Below are 25,354 nucleotides of genomic sequence, written 5' to 3' on the forward strand. Positions count from 1 at the left end.
CACTGTAATCTCTACTTTGTCCTCAGAGGATATGAGGATTTTCTAGAGTCAGTGGTATTTGATAGATTTTCTATACACAGGGTAATGTCAAGCCAGGGAAATGCTGATTCATTAATTTCTTAAATATTTACTGTGCAGCTACTATATGTCAGGATTTGTGATAAGCACTGGGTGGACGGTAGACTTGTTTCCTGCCCTTTTAAGCTCAGTCCAGGAGGGAAAATGCAGGTTCAGATATAATGTGCTTATTGTGTTTTATGTTACAAACATCTTTTTGGTTTCTATCTTTATTTCCACCAGAGGAAGGGAATGTGTATCTATGGGATCTTTTTCCATATATTCATTTCATTTTAGGACAGCCCCACTTCTGGTTTCCCAATTAAAATTTATCTATACCATTTTTAAAGGGGATAGATCCAGGCTTTGTGGGAATGAAGCTTATAAAATATTGGGACCTTCTTTAGGGAAAAGAATACAAGGCCCTAGCACGTGAGAAAATCTACCTATGAGTAATTGTCTAAAATTCTAGAATCCAATGTACTTTCTGTGGTATATTCTGACTTCTTTTCTGAGTGGAAGATACCTTATATTTCATACCGATTCCAAAGAAGGTTAATCTTTTTGTCTGGGTTATTTTTATTATTTACAATTTATTTAATTATCTTTTATTTTTCTCCCCCGTTTTTATTTTTTGGACTCACCGCATGTGGGATCTTAGTTCCCTGACTAGAGATTGAACCAGCTCCCCCTGCATTGGAAGCACAGAGTCTTAACCACTGGACCGCCAGGGAAGTCCCATGGGTTATGTTTAGTTTTCAGCAAAATAAATGCATATACACAACAACCTCCAAATACTTTCTTTAGAGCGTGTAGTTCAAGTTCAGGATAACAGACAACTTACAAAATTGTTTTCTATTTGCATACTAGTTTATATGTAAAAATATATTTCATTTAGGGCTACATTACAGCTTCTTAAGATATTTAAGAATATATATGTTGGATGAAAGGATAGAAGAACAGGAAAAAAAAAAAAAGAATAAAGGGAAGGTAAGTCAGACCTTTTGTTACAGTTCTTGAGCCAAAGGTAGAAATTTAAAAGTTGAATAAAAAAAAAATAAGCAAAGTTCAGTAAAGGCATATAGATCCATATTAAACAATTTAAATGTTATTATGCCCACCTTATTTGGAGAAATTTTTAGGATATAAATATAGATAAGGCCCTAATTACAGTAGTTAGAATGATTAAAGAATATTGTGCCCCATACTATAACTTTCACACACATTTTGATTATTGTGAAGTATTTAGAATCAGCAGACTGAACGTATAGATGATTTATTGTGAATTTTAAGTTTTGTAGGAGGCTATCAAATTTGGTATTAATTAAAGCACTTTAAGAAAAAGTGACATTTATATCTGGTTATACTTCTGTAAGTCCTATTTGAAGTATTTTTCTTATGACTTTCTCTCATCACTATAGCAAGATATTAAAAATATACATTCTATAATAATTTAATCAAGCAAAATCTTTTTTCCTCTTTCATAGTATTTTTGTTGAACTTTATTGGAGGAGAACACACATACAGAAAACATGACCTGTATACATACTGATCATAAATGGGCAACTTGATGAACTTCAAGTGAATGACACTCTTTGGTAATCAACACGCAGATTAAGAATCAGAACATTGTGCTTTCCCATGCAGACCTCATAACTTTCCTTTCTTGTTATTATTTACTTCCAACTTCATTTCTGCCATCAAAGATAGCAATTACCGTGAATTTTAAAGTTTAATTTTAGCAGTAAATTTTAGATTCCATTTGCCTGATTGTTCATATATATGTACACGTGTGTATGTAACTCTTACTTTGATATGATTTAAAACTTACAAAAAGCTGCCAAGAATAATAGAAGGTACTCCCATACACCCTTCACCAGATTCGCTCTTGATTAGATTTTGATGTATTGCCAGCTGTCTCTCTAGTTTTCCTTTCTGAACCATTTGTGAGTAAATTGAATATGCTGTATACATTTGAGCCTAAATACTTTATCGTGTATTACCTAAAAACCAAGATATTCTCTTATATAATTGCATTCTATTATATAGTTACAATATCATTATCAGAAACAGGAAATTTTAGAGTATATTGTAGGGTTTTAAAAATTTTTAAATACACTAGGTTATCAATTATTTGTTAATGAATTAAACATAGACTTGAAGCTAAACAACAATAACCAGGACCACTCTTTCTTTGTGGCATATTCTCAAGGAGAAAATAACAAACTTTAGGAAGCATGTTTCAAATTAATCATTTAACATGAGCTACAGCTACCAGAAAGCAATGACTTGCTTGGGTCTTCAGTGAGGTCCCTGGATTTCAACAATTTTTAAATTGATAGAAAAACCTGTCTCTGATTCCACCCCCTTTTTTTTCTTGATAGACAACAACAGAGTCCAATGCCATTAAAAGTCATCTTCCTTTACCATCTATTCTGCTATCATTTGGTTTGTTGGTATAAATACTATTGATGACATTTCTTAAGGTACAAAGATGAACAACTTACCATTCCATTTTGAGTTATTTTGTATTCCTTAAGCTAAAATTTTTGAGAAAATGTGTTGCCCAGCATACAATCCTGTACATAATACTTTGAAAAATAAAGATTAATAAAAAGTATCTTTGTTTTTAAGGAAATTCAAAACTAATAGAATGGCAGACCTCTTGTATGAGAAAAATGTCTTATGTGTAGAAGAGAGCACAAGTGCACTAGGGATTGTGATGAGGGAAAAATCATTTCTACTTGGGTGATCAGAGAAGGATTTTTGAAAGAGCTGTCATTTGAGATGTGTCATGAAAGATATGTAGGATTACTATAGGTGATAATAGATGAAGGCATTGAAAGGAATATGAGTCCAACATCACATAGGCAGAAAAATGCCAGGCAAATTTAAGGTATTGAAGTCTGATGGTTTAGCTGGGCAAGAAAGAAGAAATATTACTGGAACAATTGTAAAGGGCTATAAACAACTGGCTAAAGAATTTGTATATTAGTAGGTCTGGCGACAAGTGAACATTATTTTTATTTGAAGAGGTGATATACGCACATGATTCAAAAGTAGGAAAACTCTCCATTCTACTTTGTCCCTCATCTGCCCTGTTCTCATCTCTTACCATGAATAAATGCTGTCCTTAGTGTCTCACGAGTTTATGCACATGTAAGAATCAGTAATATGTTATCAATTTCCCTTATTTTGGCAGCGCATTATATGTCCTTTCTTGAAGAGCTTTCCACGTTAATACATATGGAGTCTTCTCACTACTTTTTTTACGGTTATGGAATATTTCATCAAATGGAACTATCATGATTTATTTAAGTAACACTGTGTTGATGGTCTTGTTGCTTCCGGAATTTTCCAAATATATATGTTTTTGCAATGAATACATTTGTATATAAGTAATTTCACATGTAGGTAATTATTTAGGCTAACTTACCTAAGATGTAATTAACTGGAAATGCATATACCCATTTTTCATTTTGGTAGCTATTACCAAGTTGCCTTAGATAGACGTGCATCAATTTATATTTCAACCATGGATTTGCATGGATGAGAGCACCTGTTTCTCTATGTGTTTGCAGAAGCTTGTGTTATCAAAGGATGTGTCATTCTGATTGGTGAAAGAATATTATCAAACTATAGTTTTAATTACAGCTTTCTTACTATGAGCTAAATTGAATATCCTTTCATATGTTGAAAAGTCACCTACATTTACTTTTCTATGAATTGTTTGCCTATATGCTTGCCTATTTGGCGGGTTATCAATCGTAAGCTCATACATTTCTAGGAACACTTCCTATATTAGAGAAATTATACTATATAAAAAGCAAATACTGTTTCTTAATTGATCACTTGTAGTTTCACTTTGTTTACAGGATTGTTTTTCCATGAAGTTTTTTTTTATCCTATTCAGGGTTATCCACCTTTAATCTTATGGCTTCTGGACTTCAAGTCATAGTTATATACACCTTAACCACTTTAAGGTCATCAAGGAAATGTCCCACATTTTATTCAAAAGCCTTCACTTTTCTTTTCTACCTTTAATTTTTTAATCCATTGGAAATAATCTTATTATAAGCAAAGAAAGATATGGATCCACTCACATTATTTTTCCACAAAATCGTAACTCATTTTCCTTTGCTAATTTGAGATTTAGTATTCATCTATTTCTGGATTTTCTGTTCTTTTCCGTTCACTACTCTCTCTGTTCACGTACTGCAATTATTAATATATTTCACTTCTGGAGCATTACTACCAAATAACCTATGATATTTTAAACAATGAATTAGAATGAGAAGAGATAGGGAATGATGAATATCTGAAATATGGTGATGGCACAGATTAGAAAGTAGAAAGTAAGTGTGGTTTAGGAAAAGTACTGTGGTGAAAAGTACATAAGACTTATTTGCTTAATTCAAAGCTATGATAAAAATAGTGAACACTTTTATGACAGAGGAGTTACTGTTAGGAGTATATTTGTTTTTAGAAGAAGAGATACTTTGGTAGCTCTCAACAAATGAATTTTATACTTTTACTACACTGATATTCAGGTTTGCGTTGTATATCATCTCAGAATTCTTTGCTAATGAGCATTCTCTTTGTTGCTTTAACACAGCCTTTGAGAAGATTTAGCTTATATCTTATCCTCTTTTATCACTTCCTAGTTGTTATTTTGAAGCCCCTCTATTCTATAGGCTTTTGAGGCATTTAGGAAATGAGGGATAAGAAGCAGGTCTGCTATCCATACTCTCTCTTTATCCGGAGGACACCTAAAAAATGTATATCCTTGTTGTTATAGACTGAATCATGCCTCCCCAAATTCATATGTTGAAGCCCTAATTCCCAGTCTGACTCATTTGGAGATAAGACCTTTAGAGAGGTAATTAAGGTTAAATGAGGTCATAAGGGTGGGGCCTTAATCCAATCCTCTTTCATAAGAAGAGGTAGAGGAGCCAAGCTGGGGTGGGCACACACTGAAAAAAAGCCACTTGAAGACACGAGTGAGAAGGTGGTCACCTGCAAGCCAAGGAGAGAGGTCTCAGGAGAAACCAAATCTGTCAACACTTTGATCTTGGACTTCCAGCCTCCAGAACTATGACAAAATAAAATTCTCTTATTTAAGCCACCACATCTGTGACACTTTGTTCTGGTAGCCTTAGCAGACTGATACACTTATAAATACACTAATGGCAAACTTCTTGGCAAACATGCTAATGGTATTAGTTAGTGGAAGAGTTCTTATCTATGGGGCATTTTTAGCAGGATGTACCTGGTTGCTTAGCATTCCTTATGTTAAACATACCTAGGATCCACGTACATATGGGGCATAAATTCCTGGAAAATATGCGCCTATTTGAATATTATATGGAGATGTTTCATAACTGATACTACTTTTCATGTAAATAACGTCCCAGAGTCTATCTGATGCAGTAAGAAAAGATCCAGAGAGTTCTAGATCTCTCTCTCTGCTTCTCCCTGGGCCTCTAGATCCTAGCCTTTTAGGTCCTCAAAATGATTAGTAAATCCCTGCTTCTTATGAGCCTTATTTAACATTTTGATCATTTGTATTATCTCACTGATAAGTCTGACGAATTATTTCATGCATAATATATAGGTTCTTAGATGAGTGCGTTAGATTTTTCCTATGTTAAGTTTATTTAGAAAAGAATATATGTCCACTATTAACTGATGATGAAACATAGAGCAATGACTTTTCTATATATCTAAGGCATTCAGAGAATTTAGATGCGGATATTAGGCACAGTGACTGTACCTCAACAATGCACATCACCTTAACTGGTAGGAATATCCACTGAAGTAGAAATACTTTGATTTTACAGTGTAATCTGCCAAGGACAAGATAGAAACTATCTTCAGTTTTATTCATCAAATAATTATTGTGTTGGAAGTGAGCCTGAGAGATCATATTTAAACAGTCTTTCTATTTCAAGAGCTTCTGATCATACACATCAGAAAGAGAAAATTACGTAAGTATAGAACGTATCCAAAGGAACTTCCCAAACATCTTACAGTAACACATCACAGGGTCTAATAACCCTAACAGTCAAAATGATTTACTTTTAATGTCTCAATGTAATGACTCCTGTTGTAAATCTTAAAAATTCCTACTTTCCTATTCTCAGTGGAAAGAAGAGTTGCTTGCGATTTCAAGCCCCTTCCCTTATTTATTCATTTGCATTCTATGCCAGTGAATTTCACTTACACACACACATGCGCTCTCTCTCTCTCTCTTTTAATAATATGAGTAAAAGTTATCCCATAATGACATCAATCTACCTTGGTTGTTATAAACTACTTTTATGATGCTATAGACAGCACTACTTGCCTTTAAAACTAAACTCATGATAGTCACAGAGATTTTGAAAACACTTTAATGAAATATACAAAGTAATTATCTGAATGAAAAAAGAACCATCCTAAATTGGAAAGAACAATTTAAGTTTTGGATTTGTCATTAAGGAGTTTTATCTTGCCCACATCTCTATCTTTACCATCCTAGCCAGCAGTTAAGCTATACTATTTTTTTTTAATTGAAGTATAGTTGATTTACAATATGCTACACTATTCTAAAAAATTATCATGGGAAGGCGACTCCATAACTTCCCTTGGTGTTATATGTAATGTTATTTACATTCAGAATGCTCTCTTCATGTCTAAACTAAAATATTTAGCTGTAATTCATGACAACTGTTTCCAGTTTCCCCTTTCTCCCTCCCCCAATCCTCTACAATAGCCTGCAGAATTGATATACTATCTGCTTTCCTCCTTTAATTTTACTCTTTTTATAACAAAGATATCATAAGATGCAGTATCTGAAACCGAAGTTTTTGTTTTAACGGTGAAAATGTCAAACACTGTGTAAGGCCACTAAAAGAGATTTTTCACTGTGAGAGTCATTTTAGCATGAGTCAAATCACATGGCAGTCAATTTTATTCTCTGATTACACATACATATGCAATGAATTTAATCTGTGGGAGAACCTCTTTCCTCTCTTCCTACCCTGCCTTATTCTTTTTTCTCTCAATTTTTGCATTCTCATTTCCACTTTTTTTCCTAAAGTATCTTTTGAATAATGACTATGTGTTAGTCACTCTGAGAAACATGAACTTTACTCTATCAAAGAAATTTCACATAAATGATCTCTTCAGCCCTCTTTAAACATTTGCACTAGGGGAAAATATGTGAATCATCCAGCCCTATTTTATTGGAGCCAAAGTTAGTTGTATGTGTGTGTTTATTCATCTGATACAAACTATTACCTTTCCAAGTGAGTGTGAAGTTACATTCTGGTCTGAGATATAGACATACCTGTTATTCTCATAAATCTGGTATGTATTTCAATTTTTTCCTCATTGTGGCATCATTGTAGAATAAAAAAAAAAAAACACTGCAATGAGAGGAAAGAAATTTGATTCTGCAGCTAACTTAACATATGAACTTGACCGCACTGATAGTCTTTACAGATGTAAATTTCTGTATCAGTAAAACAGAGGTATTTGATTTTACATAGTCCCTAGAATGTCTCTTTTCTCTGGTACTCTGAAGCTCTAGCTGATTCTCTGTCCTAGTCTACTACATGAGAGTAGCAGCAAGTGAAAACTATAATGCTTGACCACGAAGATTATCATATGATACTCCTTAGTGTCCATGTATAGAATTCCCTTTTTTGTTCTGGAGATAAAATTTGTGTTCCAAAATTTGTGTTCCAAAATTGATAAATATAAAACTAGCTTTCAACAAAAATTTATTACATGTGAATCACGTGAATCGATATGATTACTTGTTTTGGAAGATACCAGTCATATCACACAGCCTCTTGCTTCAAGCATCTTATCACTTGGTAAGTAATATAAAACAATTATACACATAACTGCCAGTAGGAAGCATTAAATGTCCGAAGTGATGGATAGGAAGAGAACTAAGAAGGAAGGGCCCATGTGAATGCTAAAATGCTAATAAGGCCCAGATCTCAGGTGATGGTAATGGGAGTAAATGAACTGAACAGGTTTCAAGTGAATTAAAATAAATAGGAAGCAAGTGAATTGAACAGATTTAAGAGAGAACCATGAAGGAAATAAACCTGTATCCAAGGGATCTTTCTATTTTTGAGTACATATTACATTTGAATCTCTTTCCTTAGTGGTGTGTAGTTAATCTTCCCTTTAAAATAGGTACAATAAACTTTCATCAAAATCTTGGATTTTGTAAATCGTAGAAGACAATAGCAGAATTATATGTCCTGTGAACAACAAATGTATACATAATTTTGGAAACAAGAGATTCTCTGAACTGTTAGAAACAAAGGATTTCTTTTTTCTTTCTTTCTTCTCTCTTACTTCCATTAAGGTTGTCTTTTCTCCTTCAAAGCTATATGAAATATTCTGAATACTAATGCGACAAAGATGCAATTCCCATATACTATATTTGCTTATTGATAAATACCTAGTCCTTACCTTTAAGGATATTTAGACAATTCAGTTTGTCCTATAGCCTTGGGGTAGTCAGAAAAGTTAGGCACAATATTTGAATGCTTATTCCTCCTCTTTCACTGTTAGCTATCATTAATCCCTAATGCCTGGAACGGCATAAATTTCTTCTACAAAGGAAGCCCACAGGTCGTTTATATTTGGAGCACTTTTTTTTTTTTTTTTTTTACATGCACCACAATATATTCCATTATGTATTACCTTGTCTGAATGCAAGACTGTTTTATATGCAGATTTAAGGTAATGAGCACTCAACTTTAAAAAATGGCTCTGGTATCCTGTAGCTTCTCAATAATAATATACTCTTACATTCCAACAGAGAAGGATGGATTATGGGTTTTTCAATTTGCATCAGGCATATTAATTGCAGAGTAGGGCTTCCACATAAAATATCAATGTACTGGAACAAACTGTTAATGTACCAGAATATGAACACTTACATTCATTTCTGGAACTTTAAAAGGAATCATCCTTTTTTTCTTTCTTTTCTGTTGTTTCTATACCTCTAGAGATGGTACAGTTTTCTTGTGTGTGTGTGTGTTTTTTTTTTTTTTTCAGTCAGTTAATGAGAACTATGTAACCTCTGTTTCTCCAAAAATCCCTAATTAGATTAAGTGCAGTAGGGCTTTTCTAGTCATTCTGCTGGGGAACAATACAACAAGCCATTAGGGAAAAAGTAATTTAGAGGATCCGGAGGAAGGTTATTTCAGAGTTGCTTTTAAGAAACATGATATGGAAGGTCAGCTTTATGTTGTAGTTGGAAGCAGAGATGCACACTCAACTTTTATTTGCATTACATTATATTTCTCAAGTGTGAAGAGACGACCTAAACTTGTAAAACTGTAATTGGAAGTTTTATAAGTAATTTTCAGCTGAGGTTTGGCACTGTAACTTTAACTGTAGAGAACTGTGTATTATGATATTTTATTTCAAGGAAGTACTTGAATTATACATGTTCTTGTAAGCATAAAACCGAATGTCCATTGAAAAATGAACAGAAATATAATAAACAGATGAGCAAAATCCTTGTGTTTTACTTATCTTAATAGGTTTGATAACTAATATAAATTAGAGATCGACACTGATTAGACTAGCATACAGATTTGAATATTTAAAAATACGTTCTCTACATTTTGTAATGTGGATGTCTTCCTATGTTGAAAAGATAAAGCCTCAGGAAGAGATAAAGCCTGAGATTTAAACACACAGACTACATTTTTTTTCTCCTGAAGCCTGTACATAAGATACAGATTCTAAGAAACTGATGAATATTCATGGCATGAAATTCTCATCTATTGTATCCTAAATTGTTACTTCTTTCCCACTATATTTTATTCCATATTCTTTTTGATGCTTAATGAAATTTGTGATTTTATTATCCCCAAACAACAGTAAAATGGGGACCCACATTTCAAAACCATTTGGAGAAAGACAATATTTGAGTTTACATGCTATAGCTGTAAGCAAGGAATTATCTCACTAGGAAAGAGAAGAAATACCACCCATATAATCCAATAGGAGACTTGATTCATTTTGTGTCTGAAGCAATCTGTGCAATGTTACAAACTGAAATGAATTTCCTTTTCAATCTTCAGGTGAAAAAAATAGTGAGAATGCCCTGCTTTCTCTGTCAATGTAAATTATTTTCTTAACTCTTCTTAAATCATGTGTGTTTGTATGTGCCTGTGTTTTCTTTTGCAATGGTAACTTTGACCTCCTAATATTATAAGGCTAAGTGTGTCATGGGACAAAAATGAAGGCAAGATAGACTTTTCTTAGCAATAAAATACAACCCAATCTATGTAAAAGTATTTTCATACCTCTTTAAAGAAAAAGCACTGGGCAACATGAATGTTCCTTTGCTGTAGCATGTTGGCTGAAAAATAAGCATATATATATATATATGCTCAATGTGGACACCAGGGTAAATCACTGGCATATAAACTCTCCCTGTATCTGTTGGGTGCTAACATTTTGAGAAATGCTGAAAGTGTGTTATTCTCATTTTATATAACATATAGTAGGTGTATTTTACACTCAAGGTATTTGATTTCTAGTAAGAAAGCCAAATAAAGTATTGCAATTATTTTATTTATGGGCAATTCTTTCAACCAGACTCCTTTTATTTCCAGATTTTTTTTTCTTCTTGTTTGAAATGCTACATAACACAAGATGCTGCCTGTTTCTGTGCCTTTTTATATCGCATACATAGATGGAAAGTAGGTTCAAGTATCTCATTTGAAAATCTTTTAATTCCATCAGTTGAAAAGATGATATCACCTTTTCAGAATTTGCTTTTCTTGGTAAACATCACTAACAAAAGTGTAATGCTTATGAAGGATACCATAAGTCTTAATTTGATACATAGATCAATTTGAGTTTTTATGAACTTTTATTAATAAAAATTGCTTTTGGATCATAAAGGATATTTTTAGAGGTAGTGATTAAATGCACCTGCCCCTCCTCCCAATGCATCTGCCTTCTATGGCCTCAGATTAAAATCAAATGAAAATTAACCTCAGGTTTAAAGTGATGTTAACTGAATTCAGGAATCTTACGATGTCCTTTATTTCCTTTGAAGCATCATTTGACAACACAAGTATAATTTCAGCATAGCTGTTGATTTTTAGCTGTAGTTTTTATTTTTTAATTCTTGTGGGGAAAGGGGTTTAATCTCTCAAACTTCGTTGGTAAATTACATTGATGAATGCATTCTGACAGGAAGCTCTACTGAAATGAAAAGGACTCATGTGTAAGGGTGGGAATAACTATTCTAAGAGCTTTTTCATGGTGCTCGTTGCCAGGGAAACCACTGCTTTGTCTGTACGTGTTTGGAATGGCTGCCTCATTAGAACTCAGGCTCCCAGACAGTCACTTTCTGATACTGATGAAATGAAAGGGATGAGCCTATTTCAGCTGATTAACTCCAAATTAAGAAAAATAGCATATTTAAAAGACAGATTTCTAAAAGCTAAACATGTAGATTATAAGGAAACTGTAAATGTAGTATTGATTAGGCCTTTTCAGCCACTTTGTGAACTGGAAGAATATTTTTTTTTCTCTCCCTTTGCCTAGTTACATATCAATAAAAGAGAAAGCAAATGGAATATTATATATTAGTATCACCAAATAAACACTGGATGTGATAGATCCTGATATTTGCATAAATATGCATGTATTTCTCTTACTAGCAAGTCATTTTTTCCTTGCAGTGACTGACCTATGTCATGGCTACAATATTATCAGAGCAGACTGAGTTCATTGACTCAGGGGCATAATAGGTATTAAAAACCTGTGTTAGATACCCACACTGAGGTAGTTTTCATTTTTCTTGGAAGAACCAAAGCAGTGACATACTCAGAAATTATATGAGTCAATATTAACAACAAAAAGGGCAATATAACTTATTATTGCTCTAAACTTATTTTTTTTTAAAAGGGAGCAAGCAGGCATGAAACAATCTCAAATTCAAGGAAGCTCAGACCAACTCACAATGTTATACTCCTTCCTGCTTTTGCTATGAGACAAATTTCCTTTGGCAATTTCTTGGCATTTAAAATTTCTGGTTTTGACTCATGACCAGAGATGAGTTAAAGAGATGAACCAGCAGATTTATAAGCTCTTTTCTTTCAAACACAAGTTCTATAAATTGTTTTTTCTGTCATTCTATATAAGTATACTCAAGGTACTAGAATCTTTAATATTATTATCTAACAATTTAACTTGAGGGGAAGGAAAAGATATACAAAATCCAGACAAACTTTACCCCACGAGATGTTTTTAATTTATGTCAAATAAGTTAGCTTTAACCAAATTGACAATATTTTTTTTTCCCTATAGTACCATTTCAGGAAATGTCAAAATGATATTCTAGATTTTGCAAGCCTAGTTTTGATTGGCAATGTCCGAAATTTGGTTTTAGACATGTTAAGCTTAAAATGGCTATTAGACATTTAAGAAGAGATGTTGTTAAGAAATCTTTCACAAAGATAGAATGCACAAGACTTGGTTTTTAATTGAGTGTGGAATGAAAAGAAGGTGGGGATAAATTCAGGGTTTATCATGACTCCCAGGCCTGGATGAGTAAAAGTTATTAACTTTATAGTTGTTCACTGAGATTGGAACTGTTAGAGCAATGGTTCTCAACCTCGGCTACACATGAGCATCACCTGGGAAGTTTTTCAAAATACTAAAGCCTAATATATCCACACCAAAGTAAAATTCAGAGCAAATACAACTACTAGGGATAAAGATGAACATTACATGATAAAAAGGTTAATTCACCAACAAGACATAACAATCCTAAATGTGTTTGCACTTAACAGCATTTCAAAATACATAATACAAAAACTGAAGGAAATGAAAAGAGAAAGACAAATCCACCATTACGGCTGAAAACTTTAGCACTCCTTTCTGAGTAACAGATTGAACATGTAGATGAAATACAGAAGGACGTAATGCCATCAACAAACTAGACCTAACTGACATTTATGGACCACTCCACCCAACAATAATGGAAACACATTATTTTCAAGTTTACATGGCACTTTCACCAAGATATACCATATCATGGATCATAAAACAAACTTTAACAAATTGGTACAAGTTGAAATTTTACAACATATGACCTCAGATCAAAATGGAATTAAACTAGAAATCAATAACAAAAAGATAATTTAAAAATCTTCAAATTCCCAAAATTAAACCACACATTTCTAAATAATCCACGGATCAAAGAGAAAGTCTCAAGAGAAATTACTACAATTAAAATATAAACATATCAAAATTTGTGGGATGCAGCTAAAGAAATGCTCAGACAGAAATTTCAGCATTAAATGCTTATATAAAAACAAAACAAACAAACCACAAAACCCAAAATACTAAAGCCTAAGAGCCAACCTCAGAGATCTGTATTCAATTGATAAGGGATGGGGCCTAGAATGGTACTTAAAAATTGCTCCCCTGGTAATTCTAATGTGCAGCCAGACTTGAGAAACTACAGAACTCATCATGATGCTGCTCAACAGGCCTGAACATTAGAGGCACCTGAAACATTTTAAAAAGCCCAATACCCAGGTAGAATCCCAGATTAATTAAATCAGCACCTGTGAAAGCCGGGCCCAGATTTTTAAATTTCTCCAGGTGATACCCATGGGAGTCAGGGTTGCAAATCATGATACTAGAGGAAGAGAAGTTTAGGTGAAGAGCTGGTATTAGAAAGAAACATTAAATTTGAATGGGAGCTGGGACTCTCAGCCTGAATGAAGTACTTAGACACTTGAGTATAAATCAAACTGTAGAGCACAATCTAGATATAAAAACGTGGATTACGGGAAGATTTTTATAATAATGGAAAACTGAGGAGAGGAGGGATTCATTAGTGACCTTATAAAGAAATTAGAAAAAGGGGGCCAAGAGCAGAAGCTTGGTAAACACTGGCCTTTAAGAGGAGGGAAGAGGGAAAAGAACCAGAACCGAAAACTAAGAAAAACAAGAAAGGGATTTGGAAACCTGAGACATTATGAACCCAGGTTATTCCTATTCTCTCATCTCTCTCTCTCCCTCTCTCACTCTGTCCCTCTCCCTCTCTCTCCATTCCTCTCCAGTCTCTCTCATTGGATATTTACTACTCCTTTCTACTCTAAATTTTGCTTTTATCATGGATAATATCTAGGTTGATAAACATAATTTCAGATTCTTTTGACTTAAGTTTATTTTCTCCCACACTTCACACCATAGAACTACTTGGTTTGCAGTGTCCATAACCCTTCTTGAATATTACTTCATTCCAAACCATTTCAAATTACATTAACCTTTCATCTATTCAAATGATGGTCTATTTCAAGCGGATTTATGCCAGTATTCTCAATGTTTAAGTCTTTTGTTCTTTGTCATATTTTCCCTGATAATGCCAAGTATTGGCTCTCTCTCAACATTCTTTTCCTCCTGTATCTTGATATGAAAATGTCATTGGAGAAAATCACATATTTATGTAGATTATGGTGCTCTGAATCTCACCTAGTCAATATGAACTACTTGAAAGTTATCTTGAGCAGTTACCTTTCTCCATGTGAGTTATTCCAAATTTTTACCAATGTCTTCAAATCTCTCATATTACCGCCACTCCTACTACAGAAGGTAAATATAATCTTAGCAGAAATTGTGGCTATCAGTCAAATTCCCTCAATTTCCTGTCCTAATCTCCTTATGTAACAACTAAAAAAGAAAAACAACAGAATTATAATTGTACTCACTTTCACATCTTTTTCTCCAGTCACAGAGGATAAGCTGTTCATTTTCTTTTCAGGGATGATTTCTCCGCCAGTGATCCTGATCTCTATACTTCCATTTCTTCCATAACCTGAATTCTAATCTCAAATATTTTCAACTTCTGTTGACAATATTTCCTATCGTCAAGTTTTTTATTTTCCTCTCTCGTTTCCTCTCCTTCCCTTTGCAGCCAAGCTCTTGAAAAGAATACTCCACGCAATGGTTTTTAAACCTGACTAAATATTAGAATCACGTGGGGAAGCTATTGGCAACCAATCCCCTTCCCCAGAAATTCTGACGCAATTTCTCTGGAATAGAGCACAGGCACTGGCGGTTTTTAAAAACTCCCCATGTGATTCTAATACCTGGCCAGCTTTGAAAGCCACTGTTTTACTAACTCAGACTACAGTTGCTCATTCCCTACTCCAATTAGTTTCTATTTCTATACTTCTTCTGAAACTGTTCTCTTAAAGGGCACCATATCTACTTGATTTCCAAGTCCAGTTAAATATTTTTAGTTTTCACATCAACTTTTCATACTGAGCCTCTGTCAAAATTGACCACCCTACTCTTCTTCAAAAGTTTTTGCTTTCTATCCTTTGCACTGCTGCAGTGAAATCTTGCTTATTACTTAGCTTTATGCTGATCTCAGTATGGGCCATGTAACAATGAAACCAAAATGACAGATTTCTTGTGTTTTGTAAACATAAAAAATAACTGTTTTATATGTATGCTTATGTGCTAGTGGAGGATTTCCTTAAAGTGAAGCTTCACTTAAGAAGATGGAGTGATTCTTCATTTAGCGAGTTTAGTTATGATAAAATGGTAAGAAGTAATATACATGTTGAAGACAGCATCACAACAGAACTTTAGGAGTCCAAATTTAATATACTAGCTTTAAAAAGTCTAGATTATATGACATTTTATTATATAAAATCACTGTCTTAACTTTTTGTTCAAAAATGTTTTGAATACAATAAAATATTGATAGAAATATTGACAGTTTTATAAGACATGGATTTGAAGGCAGAGTTTAGAAATAGGAACACTAACTGGGAGATTATTTCATTAATCAAAATGTAGGAGATAAAGGCCTTGGGTAAAAAACTTGAAAGTTAATGTAGATAAGATGAGACAAATGTGAAAGTGATTAAAGTCATAAGTGGAAGAACTCAATAATAGATTAAAATTTACACTGAAGAATAAAGGGGGAAATATGATTTCAAAATATTTAGCCTGGCAATGGAAAGATTTGTAACAAGTGACATTATAAGATATTTAAAAAACAAACAGTGATTTGGGATGGGAGAAATGATTTCCAGTTAATACCATTTTGAACCTAATGGCTGGCCATTTATGTGAGTCAGTGCCTTGTCAACGTGGGACTGCAGTAGATGGGAAATACCAGGACTGGAGATACTATTTTAAGTGTCATCCCTACAGAACTGGACATTCAAATCTTAAGAGTAGATGAGATTTCCAAATGGGTAATTGTAAACAGTAACAGTAAGAGAGCCAGAGAATGTTGAGAAACATCCGCATTAACAGAAGATGCAACATGGTGTGATAAGAGAACATAACTCCTGAAATCAGACTGTATTGTGTTTGTATTATGGTCTTTGCTCATACTAATTATGTGATCTCAGATTTTTATCTTACCTAGTCAGCTTCATTTTAGTCATCTATAAATTAAGGATAATATTATCTTCCTCACAGGACTGTGGGAGTCTTTGTGCCCACATTTGTGTGTGTGTGTGTGTGTGTGTGTGTGTGTGTGTGTGTGTGTGTTTAGACAGAGAGAGGGAGAGAATATAAATTATTACTCAATGAATATTTCTATTTTATGGTAGATTACAAATATAATTAAATAAAAACAAGTCAAAGTACTGTGAGGGATTAGAAGGTACAAGAAACATGCAATGTTTTAGAAACCAAGGGAAGAGGGTTTTAAGGACAGTCATGGTCAATTTAAAAAATCACTAAGAAAAATTACTCCTAGAAAAGTACAAATCTCTCCATTATAATGATAATAAAAGCATAGTATGACATCTGCTAACTTATTACTTAAAACTGAAACATAAAGTACCTGTATGCATATTATCTTATTCACCTTATTAACATGTAAAAAGGAGAAGCAATTAAATTCCAGATTTTTAAAGACATTGTTTTTATTTAAAACCCAAATTTTGGTTGCAAAAGCTATGCATGAATGAAATAAAAAAATAAAATAGTGCCAAATGGTTTGCCAGTAAAAAGAAGGCTTTCTCTGACTACACATACCACATTTCTCCTCAGCAGCAACTGCTCTTGGTTTCTTTTATTAACTTCTCACATTTTTGTGTACCTGTCCGAGCATATTTGAATATGGTCATTATGTTTTTAAAAGGAGAATATGTGTGTGCACATACCTTCCTCTTTCTCTCTCTCCCTGTATTACTCCACATTTTGGGGATCATTCCCAAAGACACATATAGATTTTTTTCTTGTCCTTTTCCTCCTCTCCTCTTCATTCTTCAAATTGCCTAATAGCATGCCAAAATTTATTTAGTTAGCTCCTTATTGATGGACACTTAGGGTCCATCTGTTAAGGCTCTGTGAAATGTATTGAGTCTTATAATTAACAGAAAGCTTTCATATGCTAACTGGAACTGTAAGAGAAAATTGCATTTTTTTCTCCAGCTGTGCCCACAAGCTTAAGGCTAAACAGATTCTAGAATTATCAGGGCATTTCTTGGTTTTCACCCTGCTGAACTCCAATTCAAAAAGTGAAGGGGAAGAGAGGATAAATTAGGAGTTTGGGATTAACATATAGACTCTATTATAAATAAAATAGAAAACCAACAAGGACTTACTGTATAGCACAGGGAACTATACTCAATATTTTGTAATAACCTATAAGGGAAAAGAATCTTAAAAAGAATATATATATATATATATATATATATATATATATATATATACTGAATCACTTTGCTGTACACCTGAAACTAACACAACACTGTAAATCAACTATACTTCAATAAAGAGAAGCATTGATCGACAATAATTTCATCATATTATATTATAATGTACAAATTGATAACCTAATTGAACATAGATATAATTTTAAAAAAGGAAATCCACAAAAAAGGGAAGGATTTTTGAAGTTAGTACATACTGAAACTTCCAAATTCAGTATAACAACACAGAAATTTCATTGTGAGACTTATTAGAATCCTTCTGGAGGGGATGGGTTGGGAAAAAACATGATATATGGGTGACTAAATTACACGTGTGTCTTTGACTTAGCAAGACATTTTGATTGACCAAAGCCATGTGTACAATCGATATGCTTATCTATTCTCACAGGAAGGCACACATCCAGCTCAGTGTATTGAAGCAGATGAAGAAAACTCCATGAGGTAGGTGGGCTGGTTTGTTTTCTAAGTCCCTGCTCAACAAAAAATAACTTACTTACTTCTGGTTCCAATTTTTAGGGAGCTCAAATATAAGAAAAAACAATTGCATAATTCTTTGTCTTTAGTGATTTAAGACATACAGAACATAGGATTGGCAGAGAATTATTTGGATGTGTATAATTTATAGATTTGGCCTCGAAAATATTGATAGTTTATCATAGTTTCATTTTTCCACCTCCAGAAGAATACATTATTATTATTTTTATGGAAACTTGTGATTACAAATTAGAATTAAGCTGAATGAAGTTAAAGAGACATCACAGCATCAAATTCTCTGCCAGGGAAGAATTACATTTGCAGAAGTAGAAAGTTCTTTGCAATTCTCACTAAGCTAAAGTGTATTTCTAGTTGTGTCTGTAGATTTGTGTCATTCTGAAAATAGCCACATCCTAGGTCTGCATTTTCCATCTAAAAACAATGTTTATTAGGAGTAAATTTCTTCCTGACATTCAATTTCTGAATATTCGCAAGGTGAAACTTGTATTCACCTCTATTCAAATGCGGATTCTCTGAACTGCAATTGTGTGGCTATTTCATACATTGAACCTCAGACAAAACATATCACATTCAAATGATATATTGTAAAAGGACCCGAAGTGTGTAGGGAGTGTTTCAGTATTGCATAGCACTTATGTGGACAGATAGGTACAAAACATAGAACCATATAACATACACATAGATAATTATTTTCCAATAATTAAAAGTGAGATCATGTCTTCACTCGAAAATAATACAAAGAACATTTTAAAATCTGTTTTTAAAATTTCATATGTGATCATTTCTACCATTATCTCTGTTTTATTCAGTAGAACTTATATTAAATCAATTATTTTGTTTTTTAACAAGGAAAATAGTCTTAAAGATACCAAGGTATTAAATTATCACTATTATTTGTAATATAAGCACATTTTAAACAACTTAAATGTATACTATAAAAATAATAGTTAAATGGTGATATATGCATGTTATGGAATACCCTACACACCACTGAAAATAATGACATGCGTCTATATATGTTGACATGAAAGTGGTATTTGATATATTGATAAATTATTTCTTTGAGTGAAAACTATTCTATTTGTATAAATATAATTATACACCTGCAGGGCTGTAGCATTGTGCAACTCTAGCAGGTAAGTAATTCAGTAGCATCAGTATGATATATGCATCATAGATATTTCTGCATACAAATGCACATTGAAGAGAAATTATTAGCCCTTAAAAATGTAATTATATTTATGTAGAAAAAGTTATAGTAGTAAACACTGCAAATTATAAATAGCAGAAACACTTAATAGGTAGGGTGGTGGAAAGGGTAGAGATGAGGTTACTATTGCTTTTCATTTTTGCTTTACACACCTTTATATTCCTTGAATTTTTCAATTGAATTTGCATTAACAATTTGCATTGTTCTTTCCTTTTTTTTTTTTTTTTTTTTTTTTTGCGGTATGCGGGCCTCTCACCGCTGCGGCCCCTCCCGTCGCGGAGCACAGGCTCCGGACGCGCAGGCCCAGCGGCCATGGCCCACGGGCCCAGCCGCTCCGCGGCACGTGGGATCCTCCCAGACCGGGGCACGAACCCGCGCCCCCTGCATCGGCAGGCAGACTCCCAAACACTGCGCCACCAGGGAAGCCCTGTTCTTTCCTTTTAATCATCAATTTCTACACTGACTTCACAAAAATGCCATACTCCCACCAATTAAAGAAACCAAAAAATAAAAAAGAAGCAAAATAAAGAAGTAAGCAAACTAAAACCAAATCTTCTCTTAGGGATATCACCTTTTGTGCCAGGCCTTGAAATGAGATGTGTAAACTATCTTTGACTTCTCTCTTTCTTGAAGATATCTGACTTATATAATCAACTCCAAACTTTGCCATGTCCCAAAAAGATATCTTTACTCTACATTCTTTCTAAAATACTAGCCTGATTCAGACTAGTATCATCTTACTGGGATTACAGTTAGTAACTTCTTCACTCGTTTCCCTTCCTTTCATTTCCTACCTTGGTGTACATTACTATAGGGTTAATTTCCTGAAGCATAGATGAAATCATGTTATTATACTTATCAAAATATTTGTGGGCCCCATCATTCACAGAATCAGTTTCAAATTTCTAGGCATAACATCTAGGACCTTTCACGTCCTGATGCCAAATTGCATGCCTTATTAGCATAACTTTAAACTGCACCCTTCCAATCACTCCTAAACTTCCATAAATATAATGTGCCTTTTCATGCCTCTAAGTCTCTTTACTATGTAGATTACTTCTCTTATTCTCCTCATCCTTCAAGGATCACTACAAATACTACTCTTTCTAGGAAATAAACTCTTTATTTTAGCTGACAATGGAATTAAATACACCTGTTTTCCTACAGGACTTTGCTTGACCTATATTAGAGATCTTATTTCACCTGCAATTACCTTGGTTGATTTTTAATCTGTTTTGCTCTTCACTAAATAATTTATTACTTAGAGTCAGGACCTACTATCAACTGATCTATGAATTCTCAGGATTCCTAATAAAATTGTGTTTGATGAATTTGTTTGCCTTGCTTTTAGCCAGATAACTTAGAGTTCCTTTAGCCTTATTAGGAAACACATACACTTATTAGGAAACACGGTTGATGAGGTTGCTATATATGAACCAGTCTACAGCAAAAATAAGTGTCACCTTAGTTCTATTCCAAAATACATTTACGTCCTACCCATCTGTTTCAACTGATTTGATATTTCCAACTATTTGTGGATTTGCATTTTTGTCTTGTTGATGCTCTAAGGATATGCTGTCCAGTATATAGCCATTAGACACATGCACCTATTTACATTTATATTTAATTAATCAAAATTAAATAAAATAAAGGACGCACTCCACAGTTTTTCTAGCCACATTTAAAAGGCTAGAAATCTATATTATAGATTTAGCCACATCTAAAGATCTAGATCTAGGCACATCTATTATATAACTTTCCATCATCACAGAATTTTCTATTTGTTGTGCTGCTCTAAAGTTTAAACTCAAAATACAAATTATATCTCTGCTCAGTTGGTGACATCCTGATGGATAAATGACATGCTTTACAATTGAATCTTAGCATTGCTTTTACCTAAGTAGTACCTATATCTGTACAACTAGCTTACTAGGCAACTGATATAAGGACTAATATTTCTCTAATACTTCAAAATTTACTTTCAATAATACAGTTGATGGCATATATCCTTTTACACATCCCTTTATACACACATCACCCACAATGGAGTAGGGTATGAGGAATTGACTATGCATATTTGTGAAATGCATATTATTAAATGAAAGTCCCAGCTCCCAGTGACAGAAGATCTGACCATTCTGAACATCCCATTGGCCAATTTAGCAGAAATGTCAAAGAAGGGACCAAGAGAGAATAGATGTTTAGAGCTCAGAATAAAAGAAATCCACTTGTTTTCACCTTTAGTGTGGAAATGTCCCGTCCTTACACAAAGGTCACCACAGTGTCATGATTTCAAGCCTTTATACCATGGCATTTATTTTGCTCACTCTCTTCACCCTTCAAGGCTTACCTTGAACTTATTTCCCCCAATTTTTCTCGATGCTGGTTAGGAAGTCTGCAAGTATAGAACGAAATAAAGAAAAGGATATTCCTCTCCTTGGGATGAGAACTGGCCTTTTTTTTTTTTTTTCCTTTTTGCGGTACGCGGGCCTCTCACTGTCGTGCCCTCTCCTGTTGTGGAGCAACAGGCTCCGGATGCGCAGGCTCAGCGGCCGTGGCTCACGGACCCAGCGGCTCCGCAACATGTGGGATCTTCCCGGACCGGGGCACGAACCTGTATCCCCTGCATCAGCAGGCGGACTCTCAACCACTGCGCCACCAGGGAAGCCCGGACTGGCCTGTCTTTGATACAGTATGTTGTATCCTGTGATAGCTACTTTTTTTATGCAGACTTAATATATATTTGATCACCTAACATAGAAGTTGAAACTTTGGCATCTGCTTGACAACCACCACTTTGCTGCTTCCATTTTTCACCTATAAAGAAACTTGCTGCCCTTTTTGTTAATTAGATGAGCTATATTTTTCACTTTGAAAAGACATACCCCTGTTGCTTTGATGATGAGAGACTGCCTCATGACATTTTTTTCTCTGTTATTAAGGTACTGTAGTTTTGATTTCATAATTTTCAGCAGACGTTCATTTAACAAAGGAGTGAACAAAGGATCAAATTGTTATTACTGGGGACATAATAACCTCTACCAACTGACCTTCAGTAATGGAGAGACTCCTTGGTGGGAAGAGGGTTTTCATGCTGACACTTTCCTAATAGAGAACTCTGCACATACAATCAGTGAAGTGTGTGTATAGCTTTATATTTAATATGAAGAATCAAAAAAAATGTGTTAGAAAGCTAGGGAACTAAGTTGTACTGTTAGGTGCTTTCAAAAGTGGGAACAAAAAAGATGTAGGGGAAGTTAACCCCCTCAAAATTTTAGTCTAATCAATTTCCACAAGAATATTTGAAAACTATTCATACCACAAAATTAATTTTCACTAATTACATTTACCAAGTTCACTTCTGCAATCCACTTTTTATGTGAATAATGTTTTCTTTAGCACATTATGTAAAATATCATGTATATGTAAATTATGGTTGAATTGCTTTGAGAATAAGGTACTCTTCAATATATGAGTATTAACACTAACCACAGCAAAAACAGGAAACAAAAAGGACAGTGTTTTCTCTACTTAGTCTAACCAACCTCTTGTGCCTTATATTTGGTTTTATATAACTATAGAAATATATTTGTATTCTTCAGAATTGCAAAACTTAATTTTAATCAGGGACCCAAATGAACAAATACTTCCCATAATTTTAAACCTCTTTATTTTCTGCATTCATACTTTTGTAAGTTACTATAATGTGAAACCTCAAAAGATTTCTCTGGACAGTCTAAAGATGACTTTGTTAGGATTGCTAAACAGATGTATTCAAATGTTATTTTCATGACTGAATTTTTATTAAGCAAGTTCAGTGTTTACCTTTTCCTTGCCTATATGAAAAATGTTATAGGATTTTTCTGAAAATAACATCATCCAGATAAAAATGTTGAAAATATCCCAAACCACATAAGGCTCATAAAGAATGAGGGAAGCAAGTGTGCCAGCTAATCGAGTTCACTATTCTCATAAAGGGCAGTGGTGGCACTTTAGAGCCAGTACATCTATTCATTTTCATGGTAATAAAACCATTCCTGAAAGTGCCTTTGTCCAGAGCAAATGGCTTTGTGTTATAACATGATGTACTTCAGAGGTGAGTTGTCAAAGATCACCAAATAATGTGACCACCTTTGCAAATGGAGACTATATTACCATTTTTCCAAAATTTACCCAGTCTTTCAATGGAAAAAAGGTTTAATATAAATGCCATCATGGCCAACAAATGGAAAGGGATGCAGAGGAAATAAATAGGTATTTCTCCATTCTCATAGAGAAACAAGTTACATTTTTGCATTTAAACAGCAAAGGAAAGTTAACATGCTATAAAAGAGAAAATTCTGATGTAAAGATTATTGGTTAAAAGTGAGGATTATGAAAGCAATAGTTACATGTATTTAGTGGATATGACTTACTCCTTTTAGGAGAAGTGTGTAATTTAATACACTTTCAAACTATATTTATATTGTTAATTATAATACCCTCATTAAGCAGAGTCACTAAAGTACAAAAAAAATTGTTTACAAATGAATTCCTCATATAGATCACAAATGTTATATAGACTGATATTTACCATAAACATATCAAATAATTGCATTTTCTGATAATAATTATATAGGATAGTTATGCATTTGGATTCTCAAGGATATTTTATTATAAACCATAATCATCCATTCTACCAAAAATGAATGAGGACTAGCAAATAACTATGAAGGGAAAAGACTAGAGAAGAGAGACATTAAAGGAAAGAGGATAAAAATGTTCCTAGTTTTTGTATTAAACTTTTAATTCTGCTCTTACTGCTGATTTTTTTTTAACATCTTTATTGGAGTATAATTGCTTTACAATGGTGTGTTATTTTCTGCTTTATAAAACAATGCGTGTCAGTACACCTGCAGTCTCAGTTCAGGGTTACTATGTCTTAACTTAGATTAAAAAAGAGGTCAGGATAGAAAAATCGTTCATTGGCAAAAGAATGCTTCTGATCCGGTCATCGTTTTACCACACTGTTTTCCATATATAATTCTCACGGTTAATTGAAACACAGTGCTAATTGAGCTCAGTCTTGATGGGTGTTTCAGAGACTAGACTAGTATGGTTCTATAGTATAGTTCAGAGGGGAGTAGGACCAGCCACTCCTCTCCTTCCACCAGCGGGCACAGCAGAGCTCAGCAGACGGCAATTACTATATTCCTCAATCACATTTCTCTTGGTTCATAAATTATCTGGTGCATAGACTAGTGGCCCCTATAGACCCACACTGATAGTCTCTCTGTCTAAAAGTGGTTTACATTAAAGAGTTAGAAATGACCTTTGTGTTGATCTGGCTCAAATATGCTCATACATTTCAAAACTTTATAATACAAAGAATTCTTCACAAATGGACACCATAATATCCTCCAAGGACATTCAGTGCTGTAAAGGTGCCTAATGTTTTATTTTTGGACAGTTCAAATGACTGTAAAGTTTTAATATATTCATCATTACAAATTTCTTGCCTTCTGAAGAAATACTGAAAATTTGCTTCTATTTTTTTTTTTTTTGCGGTACGCGGGCCTCCCACTGTTGTGGCCTCTCCCGCTGCAGAGCACAGGCTCCGGACGCACAGGCTCAGCGGCCATGGCTCACGGACCCAGCCTCTCCGCGGCATGTGGGATCTTCCCGGACCGGGGCACGAACCCGTGTCCCCTGCATCGGCAGGCGGACTCTCAACCACTGCGCCACCAGGGAAGCCCCTGCTTCTATTTTTGACAAGTTAATCTTTCAGATTATTTGAAGACAATTAGGTTCTGTGATTGAACGTGATAGCTGTAGTTTTGCTACTCCTCCTGCTTCTTCATCTTGTATTTCTTTT

The sequence above is a fragment of the Leucopleurus acutus genome (assembly GCF_964270905.1).
Source record: "Leucopleurus acutus genome assembly, chromosome: 1".
NCBI classification, from domain to species: Eukaryota; Metazoa; Chordata; class Mammalia; order Artiodactyla; family Delphinidae; genus Leucopleurus; species Leucopleurus acutus.